This window comes from Cervus elaphus, chromosome 20, assembly GCF_910594005.1.
Source record: "Cervus elaphus chromosome 20, mCerEla1.1, whole genome shotgun sequence".
Classification (NCBI taxonomy): Eukaryota; Metazoa; Chordata; class Mammalia; order Artiodactyla; family Cervidae; genus Cervus; species Cervus elaphus.
The window spans coordinates 101,256,786-101,275,704 of NC_057834.1; the positions used below are offsets into that span (position 1 = coordinate 101,256,786).

Here is an 18,919-nt window from a genome sequence, read left to right on the forward strand (position 1 = left end):
GGAAACTAAAGCCCAGAGTGGTTTAAGACACATGTCCAGAGTGAGTAGGAAAAGACGAGGAACTCAGATGTGTAGCTCAGTCTCTTGGTTGATGTTTCCCCTTCTTCTCACCAACCTAGAGAGGATAGCAACAGTAATAGCTAATATTCAGTGAGCAATTACTGTGTGCCAACCACTGTGCTAAATACATCATCTTATTTCATAGGGAAAAGGGGTTGGTTGGTATTGTGTTTTGCTTCAAGTTAAATGTTCATGGTTGAACAGTGACTAGACCAGATACAGAAATTGTGAGAGAGGAAAAAAAAAAAAAAAAGAAATTGTGAGTTAACATTTAAAATTTTTATAGCAATTTGACAGAGTAACTTTAGGTCTGATAACTCTAGTAATAAAAGCATTGGCTTGCATTTTATGTCTTTAATAAACAATTTTCTAGCAATTCATTTTCATTGTAATTTTTTTTTTCATTTATTTTTATTAGTTGGAGGCTAATTACTTTACAATATTGTAGTGGTTTTTGCCACACATTGACATGAATCAGCCGTGGATTTACATGTATTCCCCATCCCGATCCCCCCTCCCGCCTCCCTCCCCATCCCATCCCTCTAGGTCTTCCTAGTGTACCAGCCCTGAGCACTTGTCTCATGCATCCAACCTGGGCTGGTGGTCTGTTTCACCCTGATAGTACACTTGTTTCAATGCTATTCTCTCAGAACATCCCACCCTCGCCTTCTCCCACAGAGTCCCAAAGTCTGTTCTGTACATCTGTGTCTCTTTTTCTGTTTTGCATATTGGGTTATCGTTACCATCTTTCTAAATTCCATATATATGTGTTAGTATACTGTATTGGTCTTTATCTTTCTGGCTTACTTCACTCTGTATAATGGGCTCCAGTTTCATCCATCTCATTAGAACTGATTCAAATGAATTCTTTCTAATGGCTGAGTAATATTTCATGGTGTATATGTACCACAGCTTCCTTATCCATTCGTCTGCTGATGGACATCTAGGTTGCTTCCATGTCCTGGTAATTATAAACAGTGCTGCAATGAACATTGGGGTGTACATGTCTCTTTCAGATCTAGTTTCCTCAGTGTGTATGCCCAGGAGTGGGATTGCTGGGTCATATGGCAGTTCTATTTCCAGTTTTTTAAGGAATCTCCACACTGTTCTCCATAGTGGCTGTACTAGTTTGCATTCCCACCAACAGTGTAAGAGGGTTCCCTTTTCTCCACACCCTCTCCAGCATTTATTGCTTGTAGACTTTTGGATAGCAGCCATCCTGACTGGCGTGTAATGGTACCTCGTTGTGGTTTTGATTTGCATTTCTCTGATAATGAGTGATGTTGAGCATCTTTTCATGTGTTTGTTAGCCATCCGTATGTCTTCTTTGGAGAAATGTCTGTTTAGTTTGTATTTTATGGAAGTATTGGTCCATGATGGATTAGAAATAAGGTCAAATGTGGTTCTCCACCATGGATAGTCTGAGAAGCACTGACTTAGACCCAGCAGAGCCAACAACCTTTGTCCCTTGAGGCATCTGTAGTCCTTTTGAAGTGACGGGTGGTCATAGTTACCTCTGGAAGGGGCAGATTGCTGGACACGAGCCCCCTAACAGCAGAGAGGGAGGTTACTGTGCTATCTACAGTTAACGAGGGACTCAGATTCTAGAAACAGCTGCCCTTGTCTTGGGGTGACTAGCAGAAAAGGCCCTGATATCAATAAATACCCCAAAGCTTTCATTTATTTCAGAACTTGAGGAAGTGGGACTGATGGGTATGCTTTCCCCCTCTGGGAAAGCAGAGAGAGCTCGTTCCTTGTAAAAATTGCCCCATGAGAAAAAGTTCAGCACAGAACAAATTAAATTCTTATTTCCCAAGACTCTCCATCAGAGTGGTAACAGCAGAAGGACGGTGCTGCAGAGGTCTCTGGGAAAACAGGGCTGATTAAAGGGAGCTTGTGGATCTCCTCAACTTGCAGGCTCTGTGGAGGGAGCACACTTCATAAATCCTGCTGGACTGCTTTTTGGCTATATCCTCAGATTTGTACGAAGAACTGTTTTGAGTGAATCAGTGTGTCTTTGTTTGCATCTTCTGGAATCCTGAAGGCTGCAGCCAAGGAGTTAGCGAGGCTGAGCCCTGTACTGAGCATTTCATCAGTTGAACACTTCCTTATGTTTTCCTGGTTTATTCTCATAACAAGTGACCTTCGTCCAACTCTTCGCAACACATGATTGTGGAATGTTCCCTCCTGAGGAACATGCTTTGTTTTTTTCATTGGGAACACATTGAAAATCTCTGAAAATTCAAATGAGTTTGGACAGTGGTAATAATGTAAGCTAACTGTACCTGCTGTGTGCCCAGTATTTTACATACGTATTATGTTTTACATATGTATTCAGTTAGTGTTTACATGCTAACTGTTCCAACAGCCCTGGTCAAATGGAGTGGGGGTGGGGTGGGTAGGGAAACTAAGGCTTAGAAAAATGTGGTCACTTACCTGAGGCAACTTGTTCAAGCCTCAGCTTCTGCATCCTTATATTTCCTGCAGATTCCTATCAGCTTCCTTGTACAAGTGAGGCAGTGCTAGAACCCCAAAGTCATAATATTTTCATTGATTCCTTTCTTCTACCTGTAAACACTATTGGGACCTTTTGGTTTTGATTTTGAATACACATTACCTATTCAATAACTCAGGAGTGGAATGATGCATGTGTAATAAGTCCAGAGAATTCAGAAGCCATGTATAATAAGCTAACATTGATTAAAGACTTTCTACATCACCTGTCCATGCAGTAATTTTTACCCTCATTCTCTTACTTAATCCTTTCACAGAAACCACCTCCTTCTCCCTATCCCTGTCTGCTTTCTTTTCTGTTTTTTAAACTTTAAAATAAAAAATGTTTTTTAAAATCTCTATTTTATATTGGTGCATAGTTGATTAACATTTTTTTTTAAATAACATTTTTGTGGGCTGCAAGGTTTGCAGGATCTTAATACCCCAACCAGAGATCAAACCCAGGCCCCAGTGGAAGCATGGAGTCCTGACCACTGGACCACCAGGGAATTCCTGGTTTATTTTCATATGTGCTTTTACATAGTCTGTTCACTAGCGTACTTCAACTTTCTTAACTGTATTTATTGCTACTTCTCCCCCACTAGAATGTAATCTCCATGAGGGTGATGTGTCTCTTTAGCTCAATGATAGAAGTCCCCAGCAAGTAGAAACAGGCCTATTACATACTATATATATAGTATATAGTGCTCAAATATTTGTTGAATGAACAGTCCCTATAGGTAAATATCACTGTCATCACAAACAGGGGTTTGTGATATTAAATGATGTGCTTAAATTGGAAGCAGTTATTCCTTTTTACTTCAAAATCAGTTTTTAAATGTTAGTGGTAGTAGCTTCCTATCTCTGCTACATTGATGGGATGAAAATTGTAACACACAGAAGAGGAGGTTGGATTGGCCCTTCCAGTACCCTCTTTAGAGTAGATAAGCTGTGTGTATTTGGTAAATACATATATTAGGCCTCTCATCTGCAGTAGTAACTGTAGCTACTATTACGGTAAATAAGACATCTTTTTCTTCTACACTATTGTGCCCCCTAGTTTTATAACAGAGTGGAGGACAGAAGGAGGTTGTCCTCCTTCACAGGACAACCTGTTCCACTGATGGACAGGTGTACTGTCATCGGATGGCTGCATTGGCAGCAAATTCTTTGTACGGAGCTGAAATGAACCTCCAGGTAACTTCTCCCCATTGGTCTTCATTCTGCTTTCCAGGGAATGACAGAATAAATGAAATCATCGTTTCACATATCAGCCATTCAGAACGTAGTTTATTTGTACTCCTTAGGTTTCTCTTGTCCCAGTTCCTCAGAGCTTCTTCAGAGCATCCTTCCAGTCATTTCCCAATTGTGCTTGCTCCCTTTGGCATGCTATCTAGCTTTGTTCAGATCCAACTGGTTCGTGTCCTCCCATGCTCTAGGTGTGGTGTTGGGATGACGGCTGTTGCTTTTTGGCAGCTGTATCACCCAGTTGACTCATTCAAACCCCTGAAGTCTTTGAGTATGAACTATTGTTGAACTCAAGTGGGAAGAAAGTATCACACAGATGGGACTAAGAATTTTATTGGTGATTATGAAAAGTAAAAAAAAAAAAAAAAAAAAAGAAAAGTAATTGTGATGTCTGTGGACACTCTTCTCCATTTCTCTGATACTTCTGCCACACCTAAGACAGTTATAATAAGAACAACTATTCATTGCATTTGACTGTGCATAAGACACTGTTCTGGGCTTCCCTAGTGGCTCAGTAGAGAAAGCAATGGTAACCCACTCCAGTACACTTGCCTGGAAAATCCCAGGGACAGGGGAGCCTGCTGGGCTGCCATCTATGGGGTCACACAGAGTCGGACATGACCGAACTGACTTAGCAGCAGCGGCAGCAGCAGCAGGGCTCAGTGGTGGAGAATCCGCCTGCCATCAAGGAGACTCGGGTTCCATCCCTGGGTCAGGAAGATCCCACAGAGAAGAAATGACAGGCCACTCTAATATTCTTACCTGGAAAATCCCACAGACAGAGAAGCCTGGTGAGTTATATAGTCCATGGGGTCGCAGAAGAGCCGGACACAACTTACTGACTGAACAGCAACAAGAAGACATGGTGCTAGTCACTTTGCAGATACTTCCTATTTAACTTTCAAAACAACCATAGTCATAGGTATTATGAAACCCTGTGTTGCGCTTGACAGAGATTAGGGGAGATTAACATCCTTAGGCTCACATAGCTTGTGATCACATTAGCTCCATTAATTAGCAGAGCATGAATAGGAATCTGTTTGTCCGAAACAAATCCCAAACTTGATAAGATGCATTTCCAGGAGCTACAAAGAGAGTAGGCTTAGGTAGCCAAGGTTCCTAGTTTCTTTCTCTCTGAAAAACATGCACAGGAAGATATTTTAAAGGGCTTGTGGTATCTTCTTCCTGTCTTTTGAAGAAGGAAAGGATCTAAATTATTGCGTTACTACTCTCTGCCAGCTGTTCCAGATCTGTTTATTTCTTTTAGCCTATAGTCCTTAGGACAATTCTGTGAGGACAGCACTGTTGTTATTACTATTTTTTTTTTTAATACTTATTTTTTAATTTAACTGCATTGTGTCTTGCAGCATGCAGTTGTGGCATGCTTGGGCTTAGTTTCTCTGACATGTGGGATCTTAGGTCCCTCAGAAGAGATTGAATCCGCACCTTTGCATTGCAAAGCGATTCTTAACCTTTGGACCACCAGGGAAGAGCTTGTTGTTACCATTTGACTGGGGAGGAAACTGAGACTCAGGATAAAGCTTGGTTATTCATACAGCTCCCTGAGCTCAGAGCCAACATGCTATCTGCCACACTCTGCCACTTCTCGGAGAAGATTTTCAGGTGAACCCTAACTGCCTCCCTCCCAGAGGGTCTCTCACTAGACTGCCCATCCTCTCTGATGATCTCCCCTCACCTGTTCAGCATTTCGACACTTACTGACTTACCAGATTACTTAAGTGGGAATTGAGGGGAAAAACCTTACAAATCAGATGAGCTTTCACTCATTATTAAAGGCTGAAATCTAAGTCATCAGCCAAGACATAGGCTGATCCTGTCTTTCCGCCAAGGATCAGCCCTAGCAGCAAAGTGAGGAGCCAGCTGAAGTTATTAGAGTTCAGCTTAGATGTGGCCTGTCATGCTTCCTCTTCCAATGGTGTTACCGCATACAGAAATCCATAGTTAGTGCAGCCACTGCTGTCAAGACCTGATCACTTAGTGATGCTCACTTCAGGCCCATGGAGCCAGCAGCCTTCGGATTGAATTCATTTACTTGCCAAATCATAGGTCCAGAAATTTAGGGGCCCCTAGTAAGAATCTTGCCAGATCGCATTACTGATCTTTGCCTTTGCAGAGAATCTAAGTGTTCATAAAATACTTTTTACTTACATTATTCCACTTGTTCTTCCCATTAACCTGGTAACCCATTACCCTGGGTTATGGCTGGGTAGGGGCTCATTGTTCTGTTTTACAAATAAGAATCAGAAATTCAGAGAGACTCGGAGCCTGGCTCAGAGCTTCACAGTCTCTCGGGGAGAGGCCGAACACTGTCTGATCAAGCTGCAAACCTTGCCCTTGCACTCTGTTGCTCCTTCTCTTTTCACTACTCTCTCGCTCTGTCTTGTCCATCTCTGCCCTTGCCATTGACCCATTAACTGTGAACAGTCATCAGCTCAGACCAGACTTGACTAGACCAAGCAGGGACTGCTTTTTCTCAGGCTTCACTTCCCAAGCCGTCTTGGGCGACTTCCCACGGAACAGATGTGATGCTTTGCAGGTGATCATCAGTCTTTGCTGTCACTTGGGAATCCAGTTGAGTCTGCAGCCCTAAGCTGCCACAAATGTTCTTTTTCCTCAAGCAGGTACCTGTATATTAATCTTAATGTCATACTCACCATTTGAAAAACTTACAGCCTCACTTGGTGTCTTTAGGGTGTACAGAAATTGCCCTGAAACCCAGAGCTTTTTTGTGGGTTGGCTCAGTGAAGATCATCTGCCCTGAAGCTCACTCTGCCCTTGACCAGTGGGCAGAGACAGGTCTCCACACCACCCAGCTCAGAGTCAAAGCCTGCTGACCGCCAGCCCACACCCTGTCCTATCTCTAACCTAGCTTCCCTTCTAAAATGTTGTCATTTTGGATACCCTCTATGATTAGATTCGTATTGTATGTAACTTTTTGGAATTGGCTTTTTTCTACACAGTATAATCCCCTGGTGATTCATCCAAATCATGATACAGATTTTTGTTTTTATTTATCACCTAAAGTCCATACATTAAGAATTTTTCAAACTTAAGTTTAATTAATTTTTTGAAAATTCACTTAGATTGTGTGTCTGTGTTTAATTAAAATCTGTAGCTAAAGTTACAGTAGTGTGCCACTTCCTAGCCAGGAGACCTTGTGGATGGCTTGATCTTTCTGAGGCTCCATGTCCTCACTGTTAAAGTGAGTGTAATAATTGTAGCTTTATTTTAGTTTGACTTTTTAAAGTTTCAAAGAGGAGGTGCATCCATATTCCCCTCATTAATGTAGGCTAATTATAAAAATGTAAGACAGCCTCTTTTTTAGCCCAGGGTGACTCAGTCCTTCCATGATGGGGATAAAGAGCAGGTCTTGTGCAGAAGGACCACCTTTTCTGTGTGACCCCCTGTCATTCATGTGATTCAGAAGATCTAAATGGCTGGTTGGCCATTTCCAATATAAAGAACCTGAAATGGGCCCACACCAAACCCCTTGAAAGTGTTTTCTCAAGGCCCTCTTGTGGACATCCTAGGGGAATCTGTCAATGTCTCTGTCTGCCACCCGTCAGAAACAAGCAAAGTAGGTGATGCCCTCATCATTGGAGGCATTTAGGGTGAGGTCCATGGCTACATTCTCAGGTGTGGGACTCAGCAGAGGGTACAGCTGATCCCTAGTTTAGTCCTTTGTAGATGATGGGCAAATGTATTTTATTCAACAGAGTAAGACATACAAAGACCCTGTTTAGTAATCTGCTCAGAAGGGACTCTGGATTTGAAAGGTCCTTAGGCTTAACGGGCCCCCATCGGGGACAGGGTTTCACAGGGTTTATAAGGAGCAAAATTCAATGGCCAAGAACACCTCTGGCCAACTGTGAAGCCTGGTACAAATACTAGCGATTTCACAAAATCTCTTGAGTTTACATGAATTCAGTTTCATCTAAATAGCATTTTGGCTATGTGCCACTAGCAAGGAAATTTCCCTGTGTGTATGTTATTTTGTGAAAAAATTAGAGACCCTGGTTTGCCATGACTATGCAGGTTAAACAGGAAAATGAAAACACACACCACACTTGTTTGTGTTTCTGAAAGGGGACAGCAGAGTTCAGTATAGAGCTGGAAACAAAGCCAGCTGGTTCCTGTGAAATGTCTGTGGGCAGGAATTACGGTCTCCCATGATAACTTCCAGTTTCTTATGATAACAGTTACAAAGTGGCCATTAAGTAAGAACAAAGGCCAGTCCAGGCACATCCAGGGTCCTGGGTATCTAAACTAACATAAATCCTTGAAAGCTTACACGTTCTTGCTCTTTTTGACTCCACATTTGAGATGCAGAGGGGAGCTAAACTACATCTCTGTATATTTAACTTTTTTTTCTTCCCCATTTCAACTTTCAAAATAAGACCTTTGCTTAGATCAGGCAGAGCCTGAGGAAATGAGAGCATCACCCACCCTGGGACAAGCCCATCCCACTTGAAGACTGTAAGAAGCTTGTTCCACTGGGAAGAGGTCCTTTTTACCTTGGTAGTGAGTAATTCCTGCTGGCCGCCACTGACCCCAGGCTGAAGCGAGGCCTTCAGGAACACAGAGGGAGATTTGTGTGCTCCTGTGCTTCACGGCTTCTGGACAACCCAGCCCTGCCTGGAATCACTGGGCACTGACATGATGCCTGAGACCAGATTACATATCCTCTTTTTTCGTGATGAATCCTACCTACTGTTTTTTCATTTTGTGAATCTTGATAAGAATAGGAGTCATAAGATATATCTTTGCATATCCCTCCCCACCCCAGACCCCAAGTCCTGAGTGCCCCTTCACACCTATGCTTCTTTTTTATCCCTGTAATTGCCACATTTTGTTTCATGATTTTTCAGTCATCTTCTCTAAAATGTGAGCACCTTTCAGGCAGAAAAAATATCTTTTTTTCTTAATTTCCCCTGCCCCCAGCAAAATGCCTTGTCTATAATAGGTGCTTGGTAAATGTTTATTGACTGAACATAGAAGAACCAGAATGCCTAGGAAGGTGGGCAGGATTCAAAGGAAGAGGAAGACCTTGCAATCCAGTTCACAGGAGGAACTAGGTCGGTGTGTGTGTGTGTGTGTTGAGAGTCTGTGGTAGACATACTGATGGACCCTCAAAAATGTCCATGTCTGGATTTCTGGAAACTGTGAATATGTTATGTTACATGGCAAAAGAGAATTGAAAGTTGCAAATGGGGTTAAGGTTACTCACCTGCTGACTTAAAAGTCAGGAGATTATTGTGGATTATCCAGGTGACCAGTGTAATCACAGGACTCTTATAAGAGGGAGGCAGAACAGTCACAATCAGAGCAGAAGACAGGACAACAGAAGCAGGGACTGGAGTAGCATGGCCACAAGCCAAGGAACTCAGGCAGCCCCCCGAAGATGGGAGAAGCGAGGAAGGAGTCTCCCCTTGAGGCCCCAGAATGAACGCATCTCTGCCAACACCTTCATCTTAGCCCTAGAGGCCCTGAAGGCTTCTGACCTCCAGAGCTCTAGGATAACTTACCATCTTATGAAAAAATAAAAATAACCAGAAATAACTTTTTTGGCCAATTCAATATATTTGTATTGTTTTAAGCCCACTGAATTTGTGATAATTTGTTACAGCAGCAGTTGGAAACTGATATAGAGGCTAAGCTTAGTGGAAAGAACCTAATGAAAACCATGAACTTGGAAAAGGAAATGGCCATGTGGGAATAGCTTGGCCAGCATCCAAAGAGACGTTCCCAGCTGAATCACCATAGATCAAAATATGATCAGAATTAGTTACTAGCTCCATGTGTGCTGCCTCTCGCCTCCCAAGTAATGAGTGTCTCCAATAACTCGGGAGAAGCCCTAGTAGAGTTGCTACAGAAGGGTCTGTCAGACCTGGGCTTGAGTTCTCTGCCTCCTATAACTGTATGGTCTTTGGCAAGTTATGTCACCTCTCTAAGCCACAGCTTTCTTGTCTGCAAACTAGGGATAAATCTGTCTCTTAACTAGAAAGTTGGTATGAGGGTTACATAACACATGTAATGTCCTTAATATAATGCCAGTCACATAGTAAACAGTAACTGCTATTACTGTAAATAGACATACGATCTTGTTTATAACAACGGTCTTTGAGGTATCCCTATATTCCTCACTGACTGAGTTATATGCAGAGTCTGTGGTCTGTCTTCCCTGGTGGCTCAGATGGTAAAGAATCTGCCTGCGATGCAGGAGACCTTAGTTCGATCCCTGGGTTGGGACGATCCTCTGGAGAAGAGAATGGCAACCCACTCCAGTATTCTTGCCTGGAGAATTCCATGGACAGAGGACCCTGGAGGGTCACAGTGGTCTACAGTCCATGGGGTCACAAAGAGTCAGACACAGCTAAGGGACTTTCACTTTCAGGGTCTATGGTGTGTTCTGGGGACAAAAGCCTGAGAAGAACAACCAGGATGGCTGAAAGACCCCAAATCGAGTTCTCTTAAAAGAACGCCCAGACTTCTCTGGTGGTCCAGTGGTTAAAAATCCACTATGCTAATGCAGGGAACGTGGGTTCAGTCCCTGGTCTGGGAAGACTGCACCTACTGCAGGGGCACCTAAGCCCATGTGCCACAACTACTGAACCCACATGCCTCGAGCCTGTGCTCTGCAATGGGAGAAGCCACTGCAGTGAGGAGCCCGCACCCTGCAAGAAGAGTAGCCCCCGCGCACTGCAACTACAGAAAACCCTCACATAGCAGGGAAGACCCAGCACAGCCAAAAATAACAAAATTAAGAGAGAATGGCCAGATGACTGGAGAGGTTTCACATGAAGCTCTTTGAAATATTTTCAGGACTGGTTACAAGAGTGGACTCCCTTACTAAGAAAATTACTAGGAATTTCAAGATGACAACAATAGAACATTGAATGAGCACAGGGCCCTGCTACACAGTTCACACACCCATGATGTGACCTTGAGTATCACTCCCATGTCAAAGTGAGGGACTCACTCTGTGAGGCCATGGTAACAACAGCTACAAGAAAGTGAACAAGTTCAAGGCTTTGGAAGATGATGACAGTGGGGATCACGATCAGAAAGAAGAAAGCAGCACATGGAAACATGATGAGGAGGAAACATCAGAACGGGGCAAAAGTCAGAGCTTCAGCAAGAGGAAGGCTGTTGTCCTGGATCTGAGAACATCCCTGGCGGCCCAGCTCCACTTTCTGGTAAACCAGGAGGATCCTGGGCCATCCCACCCACTCACAAGGCTCTGAACAGAGTATCAATCAGGTTGATGCCTTTGCCTGTTCAGAGCAGTCCTGGAGATTTTACAGCAGCATGGTAACTCCCTGGAATCTGACAGGCCACAGTAACTTTTTCAAAGAAGGAATTAGTCCTGTCTGGGGAGGATGATGCAGATAAAAATGGTGGCAAGTGAAGTATTTTGTTACGGAAGGGTTTGGCATCCTGTTGCTGGCAGAATCTCATCCTGGCTTTGCTAGGGAAATAGTTCATGGTTGTGGAGGAGCTCTGTGGGCCCCTGCAGTCTCTGTGTGGTTTCGGAAAGACATTATTCCAATGTAGAATAAGACTGCAAGTGACCTAGCAACCACAGCCCCAAACTGGACAGGTGTGTGTTTAAAATGGGTGGGAGTTCTCTAGCCAGTCCTTCCCTCCTCTGCTCACTGAGGGGACATCCCTGACCCTCACGCTCCAACACTTTTTCACTCATTCCTACCCTCCAGCATTGCTGACTTTATAAAGTAAAAAAATGGAAAATGTGACTTTGTAATAGATACACTTTGTCTTTTAAGGGGTTCTGTGGAGGGGAGTTCAGCCTTTTGTTTTTCTCTCTGCCGCCTAGATGCCTCTTGGGCATTCTGTTGTGTTCTTCTCATGCTGTGACGTTGTGACCACATGTTCGAGCCAGACCTGCCACCTGAGGCTCTGTCAGAGTGTGAACGCCTGTGCATCCAGGGAATGCTTTCTGTTGGAGCGTCCTGGGATAGCTGTAAGTAAGTGCTCTCTTCTAGCTCTGCCATGAAATTACTGGGACATTTTGTTAATTTATTTCCCCTCTCCCCCCAGAGCCCACCGTTCTAAAATGTGTTTCTGATGTTGTCTAGTTTCTGCTGCTGCCCTCCCTCCCTCCTTTCCTCCTGTGGTGTTCTCCTTCCTCCTGAGCCACAGCTGTACTTAGCGCTCCATACAGGGGGCTGCACCAGTTGCACTGAGGCAGCTTGGAAGGGATGAAGACTTGGCCAGCTAAACTGGAGCAGAATCTAGTTCGATTTAGGAGTTAGATTATCATGCATGTTCCAAGGGTGGGAACTGGAGCCAAAGACAGTGACTATAATTATTTTCCCAGATGAGCAGGGCCTGTGTGTCCAGACTGTTTCTGTGAGTTCTTGCATGCCCCTCTTTGGGGAAGGGAGATGGGCTGTTGCTGGCCTTAACATTTAGTATGGTAAATTCTGTGATCCTGAAAGTGGGATATCTGAAGAGAAGGTGGCCTTGATGAATGGCTTCATGTGCGTGGCTGTGCCTGACTGTAGTGGTTGGTAAAGCTTTCAGTCCCCATCGGCCTGTTAAACCCAGGATTGAAATACCAGGATGACCGAGGATGCCCAGACAGAAACCTCTTAAAAGTTGATGTAGGCATGCTTTTAAAATGACCTTTCATCAGAGCACCTGGAATTCAAATAAGTAATGATTCAGAGTCCTATAACAACCTGCAAGTAGCTTTTATCTGATTCTTCTGAGTGAGGATTGCAGTTCTTGAATTAAGTCTTTCTTTAAACCATATCCTTGAAGGCCGGGAGGATCCTCAGCCACCTGGTCTCAGAGAAAGATATGAGAGTGACAGGCATTTCCTTATTGTGTGTAGATCACTTTCTTCTTACTTTCCAACTTCTGAATACCCTCTAATTACCACTGTTTATGGAGGGCTCAGGCACATACAGGAGTAACTTTGGCTAAAATAAGAAACATAGTCTGCTTCCTGAGGTTTATTTAGATCCCAGGGAGGTCTTCACTTTTACATAAACTTAATTTACATTTACATGGACATTCCAAAGAGAGCAGAGATTTGTGTGCATGGATGGGTGCACTTGTGTATAATGTGTTCATGAGTGAGGGTCTTATCAGACCAAGTGTTTAGGTACGTTGTCCTGTTTTTTTTTTTTTGCTTCTTTTTGTCTGTCTCATTTGTTTAAGCCTTTTGAATCTCTTTTTAAAAATTGAAGTATAGTTGATTTACAGTGTTGTATTAATTTCTGCTGTACAGAAAGCAATTCAGTTATATATATGTCTGTCTGCTCAGTTGTGTCCGGCTCTTTGTGACCTCATAGACTGTAGCCCACCAGACTCCTCTGTCCATGGAATTTGCCCAGGCAGGAATACTGGAGTGGCTTGTCATTTCCTCCTCCAGAGGATCTTCCCGACCCAGGGATTGAATCTGCATCTCCTGCATTGGCAGGCAGATTCTTTACCACTGAGCCACCTGGGAAGCCCTCATCTTATATATAATGGTTTGCATCTTCTAACCCCAATCCGTCTCTCCCCCAAGGTTTTTGAATCTCTTATATTTTCTAGAGCTGCTCCTGTTTCCCCTTTCTCTTTGTCTTTGAAGTATTTAAAAGTTAATTTTTTCTATCAAAAACATACTGACTCTATGTTGGCTGGAACAAAGGGTTATACCTCTACACTTGATCATAGCCAAAAGGCCGAGAAGCGATAGGGTTATACCTCTATTAGGCAGAATCTTACCAGCAGTCTTCACAGAGACACTCCGCCTAGGAGATTTAAATGGGGGGGTTAGTCAATATGTTCAAATGACCTATTTTTTCGGACTAGCTTGAAAGGTTTTTTTTCCCATTTATTTTAACTCCATGGGCCTCTGATATGATGAGATATGACACAGCTTTGGGTATATCATCACATGTTCTAGAAATCAAGGGAAGAAGGTCACTGGGGAACTGGAAGTAGGTCTCCACTTTGGCTATTTTCCCACGACCCGTTGGCTGGGTTTTTCTGTTTGTAGTTGGCCTTCACTTTCCTCCAGGGCTCTTTTCTCTCCAGTTTTTTGTTCATGTGTGTGTGCTTTTTCTCCTGGGACAACAGTTTTCTACCTGGAGAGAAACTTGTGTGGTCCACAGCGCTCCAAGGTGAAGTCCAAGTGTTTGCCAGTGAAAGGAGAGGGCGCAGAGTCTGCGTTGAGAGCTGGTTGTGCTCTGAGAGGAACTGTCTACTGCAGTGGCAGTAGACAGGCCAGAGGGTGAAAAAGAAGCGGCAGGTTTGACCCCAACAGAGACAGCTAGCACTAAGGGGGAGAGACTGCAGACATAACCTAAAGGGGACTCTGTGATAAGCCAACCAGAGAGGAGAAACTGGCACCTCTGTCCCCAGACGTGTTCAGGCAGAAGGTGAGCAACCACGGAGCTGGAGAGCAGACGACTCCTCACCACTAAAGGCGCTCGGATTCTGAAGAAATGGAGAGTTGTGCTAAATGCCTAAAATTATTTCTACTTCTGATACCTGGTGTGTGATAGTTGCTCAGTCGTGTCCTACTCTTAGCCACCCCATGGACTGTAGCCTACCAAGCTCCTCTGTCCATGGAATTCTCCAGGCAAGAATAGTGGAGTGGGTAGCCATTTCCTTCTCCAGGGGAACTTCTGACCCAGGGATAGAACCTGGGTCTCCTGCATTGCAGGCAGAGTCTTTACCATTTGAGCCACCAGTGAAGCCATCAGATTTTAAAATTATTTATTTTGTATTTTTGGTTGTGCTGTATCTTCATTGCTGCCCACAGGCTTTCTCTAGCTGTGGCAAGTGGGAACTCCTCTAGTTGTGGTGCCTGAACTTCTCATTGCAGTGGCTTCTCCTGTTGTGAAGCACAGGCCCTACGCACACGGGCCTCAGTAGCTGCAGCTCAAGGGCTCTAGAGCACAGGCTCAATAGTTGCAGCACACAGGTCTAGTTCTGTGGCATGTTGCTCTGTGGCATGTGGAATCTCCCAGACCAGGGGTCGAGCCTATATCCCCTGCATTGGCAGGTGGATTTTATTCACTCTATCACCAGGGAAGTCCTCTATTAAATATTTTAAGAAAGTAGATTTTTAAGAGCCCTCAAGCTTTTCTAAAAAATTCAATGCAATTTTTGAACAATATAGAACACATATACACACTCACACACACATACCATTCTTTCCTGCATTCACAGCTTTTCACATATTTTGTTGTTGTTATTCAGTTGCCAAAGTTGTATCTGACTCTTTGCAACCCCATGGACTGCAAAATGCCAGGCTTCCCTGTCTTCACTATCTCAGAGTTTGCTCAGGTTCATGTCCATTGAGTCGGTGATGCTATCTAACCATCTCATCCTCACATATTTTCCCTATTGTGATTATTCTGCTTAGATGCAGTTTTTCTGTTTATGCATTTTCATGATTATATAATATTTCACTGAATGGACATAGTATAATTTATTATTTCCTAGTTATTGGGTGGCTTTGTTTTTGCAATGTTTAATTATTATAAAGAGCTATGCTATAGATTTTTTTGCATATGCAGCTTCTCTTCCCTCTTGAAATACTCTATTAGAATAATTAGAGCTCATTAGATTGCAAATTATACAACTCATTGGAGCAGCCTAAATAAAAGAGGTGTGTTGATAAGCATACAGAGCAATCACAAAGATACGAAGCACAAGACACACACAGGAACTGGAAAGGGGTGTCCAGCACACCCCATCTCCCCTCCCTGGGCTCTTGTTTTCTTTAGATTGTCATTCTTTTTGCCTACTCCTGGTTTCCTGTTCCCTTATAACTGGTTCATGTGAGCCTTTGACATGCCTTGGAGCCAGAGACCTCAGGTTTTTATCAAAAGAGTCCAGAGCCAACCACTATCTGATCAGAATTTCAGTATCTCTTATGTCAGATTCCCAAGCAAGAGTCTGCTAAGCCACGGGCCTCAGACTTTGTGACCCGAGCTCTCCTCTAATTGGTGGAGGAAAAAAGGCTTGGTAGTGGTGGCAGAGTTCTGGAGGCTGTCCAGATTTAAATAGAGCTCTACCACTTACTAGCCGTGTAGATGTGTGTTACTTAGCTTTTCTGTGTCTCTCTTTGCTTTTCTGTAAAATGTGGCTAGCTCTGCCACTTACTTCATGATATTATTGTGAGAATGAAATAAAATAATTCTTGTCAAGGATTTAAGAAAGGTCCTAAGTTCTCAATATGTGTTAGCTCTTAGTTGTTTTTTTAAAAATTTGTTTTGTGGAAAAATATACATCACATAAAATTTACCATTTTACACTTTAAATGTACCAATCTTACATTTTAAATGCACCAAATTCAGAGGCATTAAGTACATACAAATTTTTTTTAAGAAGTAAGAGGAATCCAGATTGGAAAAGAAGTAATAGAGCTCTATTTATAGCTGACATGATACTATACATGAAAAACCTTAAAGATACTATCGGAAAATTACTGGAGCTAATCAATTAATTTAGTAAAGTTGTAGAATACAAAATCAATACACAGAAATCCCTTACATTCCTATACACTAACAATGAAAAGTAAGAAAGAGAAATTAAAGAAACAATCTCATTCACCACTGTAGCAAAAAGAATAAAATGCCTAGAATAAATCTACGAGGAGACAAAAGTACATACACATTTTTTTTGGCAGTGCCACTTGGCTTGTGGGATCTTAATTCCCCAATCAAAGGTCAAACTAGGATCCAGGCAGTGAAAGCATGGAGTCCAACCACTGGACCACCAGGGAATTTCTGAGTACATACACATGTTTGTATGTACATACATATTACCACTATCCATCCCTAGAACTTTTTCATCATTCTAAACTGTAGCTCTTGTTTTTAAACTATCATTGTTACATTTATTTCATATGTGACTGCTTGGATCCACCCTTTGAAAGGGTATGATCAGGGTGCTCCATGAATATAGGAACATAGTGAATAGACACTGTTAAGTATTTACTGAAAATATCACATTTTTATTGATACAACTCTTTAAGCCTTACAGATCACTTTTACATGATTATTTTATGCAGTCCTCCCAAGGAAGGGCTTCTTGAAGTAGCAAGGGGTTATAATCCTTATTTTATAGGAGACCCAACTGAGGTTCAGGAAATCTAAATTGTGAAACTTTTCCAATCTTCTTACTTGTTGAGTCAGGACTAAGTGTCAAGTTATTTCACTCCAAGTTCATGCCTTTTCCATGACATCTCAGAGATGTGATTTCTCAGCCAAGCTTTATACCCATTTGTTTTTAGTTCTTATTACATACTCTATTTCAACTTACGAGAAAGAAGAGAAGAATTTCGAATTGGAACTTGTGGGTGGGTTTCATCTGGGAAGTACTGGCCTACAAGAAGTCTGTCAGCTGGCTTAGTTTACATCTTAACATATAGGAAAAACAGTAATAATTTAACTTTATATTGTATAATGTGGTGATTCTGTGAAAGCCAAAGGGTGGAAGGACTGGTTAATGAATCTCTTAACTTTTACTTTGAGAAAGTCCTGAAATATTTGATGGAAACAAATGGCATTCCTAAGTGGACTTTTCAAAATGAGATAGTGAAAAAGGCACTGTTAGAAGCAAAATGGGTGAATATCTGCTGGTATCTTATGGTTTGTACAAAGAAACATATTTTGTCTGATTGGCTTGATTAAGTATTTTAGTGAAAAATGCCTTTGCCAAATACCAAAAGTCTTATAAAAAGTTTTCATTTTATACAAAAACCACAGGAAGAAAGCTTGCATGGACTCAAGTTACCCCTTAGCACCTTTCTAACAACTAGACTGATGTTTGCTATTAGGCAGTTTTTCCATTAAATTAATGGCCACTTTTTGGGCTAGATACTTACCTTCCATTTGGCACTCAGACTCATTTCCTTGTCACTTGTTCTAAAAGAAAATCACTCAGGAGAACTGAACACCTTAGTGTGATGAGCTTTTATTGTGTCTGTTCTAATCATTCTTTTTGTAGGAAACTTATGGATTCTCCTGTGCCCTTTCATAGCAAGTCACATATCTTTCCTTTGGCTTTCAACCTGGTATCCCACCCCATCTGTGCTATCCTGATCTTACCCTATCAATGCTGCTCTACTTTCCTTAATGCGACAGTACCAGGTATACTGATTTCCTTGTAACTCTCAAGTATGCTATATTCAGTAATCCCTATGTCTCTGTCATGCCTTTCCTTGACTTGTGTGGAGTAACTTTCCCTTTATCCATCCTGAACATTTCAGTTCCTTCGCTGCCACCAAAATCCAACTTATTCTCTAAGGTTTTCTTGACACTTTTAACCTATATATATTTCATTCTACTGTGAGTTTGTATAGTGTATAAATTACTATCATCTTCTATTGAGCACCTATTAAGTGCCAGTCCCATTATCCCATTATCATCACAACTACACAAGGTAGTTATTGTCATTCTCATTTTATAAAAGAGGAAACCAAGATTCAGAGAGATTAGATAATTTGCCCAGAGTCACACATCCTAAAATGCCCAGCTGAGGCTAGAACTGCAGGGATGACAGACAGATTCTAAAGCTCTCACTCTTACCACCTATGTTGTGTCTTAATACCATGCTGCTTCATGTATTTTCTAAGTGTTTTATGTGTGCTAGTTTTCTCTCCTCAATTGCCTCTTAAAATCGGGGTTATATAATTTAAAACTTGTATCCAACTGCTAGTTGCAGAGATTCAGAGTAATGATGGCTTCAATAAGATATATGTTGATTTTTCTCTTACTTAAAGGGAATTCGGCTGGGACTGATGACATGGACCCTAAGGGAGCATCATATCATGGTCCTAGCTTCTTTTAGCTCTTCCCTGGGGCTTCCTTGGCTCAGACAGTAAAGAATCAGCCTGTAATGCAGGAGACTGGAGTTCGATCCCTTGGTCGGGAAGATCCCCTGGAGAAGGGAATGGCTACACCCTCCAGTATTCTTGCCTGGAGAATTCCATGGACAGAGGAGCCTGGTGGGACGCAGCCCCACAGCCACAAAGAGTCAGACATGACTGACTTTCTGCCATCCTCAGGGTGTGAGCCTTGTCCTTTTGTTTATAAAATGGCATCTGGAAGTCCACCCATCATATCTG

General features: G+C 42.5%; 1 protein-coding gene and 1 pseudogene across 1 annotated transcript in view; both read left to right on the forward strand.

The window, feature by feature from the left end:
* LOC122676787 overlaps window positions 1–14,072 on the forward strand; it is a 25,033-nt pseudogene extending 10,961 nt beyond the window's left edge.
* Window positions 1–18,919, forward strand: part of JAK1 (Janus kinase 1) — a 243,689-nt gene that overhangs the window by 19,041 nt on the left and 205,729 nt on the right. Inside the window, exon 2 of the mRNA XM_043878818.1 lies at window positions 11,657–11,807. The gene's annotated coding sequence lies outside the window, so the exon portion shown is untranslated. The remainder of the gene's footprint in view (window positions 1–11,656; window positions 11,808–18,919) is intronic.